This window comes from Sinohyriopsis cumingii, chromosome 5 (assembly GCF_028554795.1).
Source record: "Sinohyriopsis cumingii isolate HCF-2022 chromosome 5, ASM2855479v2, whole genome shotgun sequence".
NCBI lineage: Eukaryota > Metazoa > Mollusca > Bivalvia > Unionida > Unionidae > Sinohyriopsis > Sinohyriopsis cumingii.
The window spans coordinates 110,927,507-110,931,505 of NC_142965.1; positions in this window are offsets into that span (position 1 = coordinate 110,927,507).

Sequence of the window (3,999 nt, forward strand, 5' to 3'; positions counted from 1 at the left end):
AAACGTTTGTCTCTAAAAGGGGAAATAATCACAGACAAAAGATGTAATAGGAGATTTTACTTTTATTTATTGTAATTCGTACCGTTATCAAACCGATTAGAATTAATAATATGGTTCAAGAATTTTAAAACTATAAATATAGCACCCTTGGGTTCTAATTATTCAGCTGCTCTTTGTCACATTAAAGATTTCAAAAAAAGCTTAGAAGAATTTTTGAAATATGAATGTAGTGACGCATGATTTTGACTTGTTAATTGTGCTGCTCTTTGCAATATGAAAGTAGTTTAGTAAATTATCTATGATCAAAGAAAGAGAGAGAAAGAAAGATAGAGAAAGAAAGAGAGAGAGAATGCACCAAAACTGCATATTTCATTAAGTCATTGTAATTCTATACATGTATCATGGGTTGATGAGTGTGTTTTGTGACATTCTTCAGCAAGTATGAACAAAAGAATAAATTCTACTGGTCTTACTCAATAATTATACAGCATAGAATTTTACAGATCACTGTCTTTTTATTTGGCTTTATTCTATTTAATTACCTACATGTATCCTGGGTAGTTGAGGGTGTTTTGGGACAGTCTTTTGTTGTTTTAGCGTAGTCATAGGGTCTTTCATTTGGTGATAAATACCAATATGGGGAAAAAACTCTTCTGATCTTACTTGATAATTATACAATGCAGGATTTTACTGATTACTGTCCTTCTAAAGTTATTATTCAATATAATGGTATACATTTATCCTGGGTAGATGAGAGTGTTTTCGGATAGTCTTGAGCTAGCCCCATTGCTTTCAGGGTGACAGATAGAAAAATTAAACTGTTGGATGTCTAGTTCATGCATAAGTTGTTGGAAATAATTAAACATAAAATTTGCTTGACAGATTTGGAGAGGCAAACAAATGTTAAAAACATTGCCTAAACTTTTAAACAGTTTTTGCTTTAATATTTTTCAAAGGAATAAACTATGTAAATCTTGAGGATGCATATATTATGGTCAACAAGTATTGGTTGCTTGACTTGGTAGTCAACCATTTGTCAGTTAAATGACTTGTCAATGGTCAGATGCAGAAATATGTTGCAGATGTGCCTTAGATATCTTCTGATTGGAATTTCCTATCATTTGACAAGTGTGACATGATCTATGGAACTTATAAACATCACTTTTAATTTTCGGCAAACAAAAATGATTCAGGATCTTGTAATAAGTCTTATTGACACCAAAATGACCAGAGTTTCATGGGCTAGACTATGTGTATCCTGTCTATATGACTTGGGAACAACAATCTGATTGCTTTCTGACCACTCATCACGAGCAGGTACATCAGATGTCCGTTTTCTCATAATGACCCCATTTTTCACAAAGTAACAAACTGGTACTTGTGTGGCTTTAATTTATAAACCCAGTCTTGTGTCTTCTCTGAGGAATTGTACTTGGGGTCCTATAATTCACATTAAAATGACTTGCATGCTTATAAAGTAGCTGTTACATTCTGCTCAGATATCTTACAACTGCAGTCAGAAATTTACTAGTGGTTTCCATTATTCTGTGAAGAAACTAACTTACGTATCTCTCTCTTCTCTCCTCTCTCTATCTTCTCTCCCTCCCCCTTCCCCCTCTCCTCCCCCTCCCTCTCTCTCCCCCTCCCCTATATATCCCCTCCCTCCTCTCTCTCCCCTTCCCCTCCCTCTCTCCCCCTCCCCTCTCTCTCTCTCTCTCTCTCTGCTGAGTGAGTAAGACATTTAAATTACGGAATTTACCTTATCCATTCTTCCAAAGCAGGGGCCCAGAGTGGCCGAGTGGTCTAAAGCGCTCTTCGTTACGGATCACTGCCATCTCACCTCTGTCTGCGGCGGTTCGAGTCTAAGATTCAGCCAATGTGGGCATGTGAGAAAGCTTGCCAGTAGCTTCTCGTGGGTCGGTGGTTCTTTCCGGGGTTTTCCGGGTTCTTCCTCCACCATTAATACTGGCCGCCATGTATAGCCTATCGTGCTGAAAAATGGCGTTAAACCCCACAACAACAACAACAACAATCTTCCAAAGCACATACATTAGGGATAAGAGGCAAATTTAAAATTTCATCCCTATTTATAAATGTAATAGTTTTGTGAGGGTCAAAGTATCAGAAATAGCAAATTAGAAAATAAAATATAATCCTTTTCATGGATTTTTTTGCTCAAAACAAGTGCAAGCAACTTGTTTTTATTGCCCACAAAATTAATTCATCAAAAAGTGAGCATTTTTGTACGGTATATATATTGAATACAGATCCAGTAATGGAATGTTTTTGGGCATCATTATTGAAACACACACTAGGGAATATAACCTGACTGTTCTTGAGTCATAATTTACAAATGTATGTGGTACACAAAAGGTAATGTGTCTTGGCCATTCCAGAATTTACAGTTTTAATTCCTCAGAATTTCCAATGATGAGTATGACCAACCCAAAAGCCAGACTGTGTGCAAAGCTTGTTTTTATTCAAGTTTTTTATTCCATCAGTGAGAAAAACAAAAGTGATCGGCAAATGAATCTATAAGAACAATGTAACAAGACAATTAAGGCATTTGTTCCTTATAAATGTCTACCTGTATGATAAGTTTAGTTTCAGTCTAATTCATCTAACAATAATATTTTTATGAATGCTGGTTTAAATTAAACATTTTTCTCTTTTATTTCCAATGAAAAGTTAAACATAAGACTGCATATTGTTTTTGTTTATTTATTTTGCTTTATTCCATAGTTGTATTGTGCTGATAATTTTTTGTGTCATGACAATATCAACTTATATTTTTTACAGGATAAAATAATGATAAAATCACAGATAAATGAAGATGTTTATGTATGGTGGGCGGGGGGGGGGGGATGTGGACGCTACAACAGCCTGAGCTGTGACTAGCCTTAAAAACTTTACAAGTTTTTTAGAAAATTATGTGGGGGGTGCATTATTCTTCTAAAGGAAAACAATCACATCTGTAGAAGATACATGTACAAATTTGTATTAATCTTTTTACCTACTACATTAATTTCATATCCAAATGTATCAAGCACTTTTAGTACTGTACTGTAGCAGAAATAATGCAAACAAATTGAGACGGTTACTGGTAGCGGTAGCAATGTTATTTTTATTCAATATATTATATTTTTATAATTGCTACCAAAGGAGTCTGATGTTTTATCAATGTGGTACCATACAGTCAGTCATCTTATCTGTACTATAAATATCGCTTCATATATGGACAAACACGGTTAAATGTGATATCTGTCGACATAAAGCATCTCATAATTGTATGGAAGTGTTCTTTATGTTTACATATAGGAAATGTATTTCATACTCTTAAAATTTCTTTCCTTATACAATGAAACAAGTTCATATTTTTGTACCATATATGCTTTGTATGTGATGTCCTTGTTTCAAGTCATTTGCCTCTGGCTGTTGTATTGGAATTGGAGATTTAAAATGAAATTGGAGATATGACATACTTGTCACAGAAAACTAGTGACAATACTTGCTGGCTATTGTATAATCATCAATACCATACATATATAAGAATTCTGTATAAGTTGACTATTTACCTTGAATCTTGTTTATATATATATATATATATATATATATATATATATATATATATATATATATATATATATATATATATATATATATATATAATTAAACTGACACTATAAACTTCAGATTAACAGTAAAATATAATTACATCGGGGTTGAGAGAATAAACACTCCTCGTATCTGTAATGTACTCTCTCTCTCGTGAATAAAGAAATGAAAGTATGGCATCGAGGTGCAATTATCTGCACTTTGCTCAAACCTTGTGTAGTATATAATTGATGGATGCTATTTGGGTTGTAGATTATACAATGTGGCCTTACTTTTGATGTTCATTCTATCAAACAATCGTTATTTCCGCTTGGCACTTTTGACTCGGTGGACTTGAAAGGTAAATTGAAAAAGACGAGCCGATAGACATTTGTTAATTTTTAT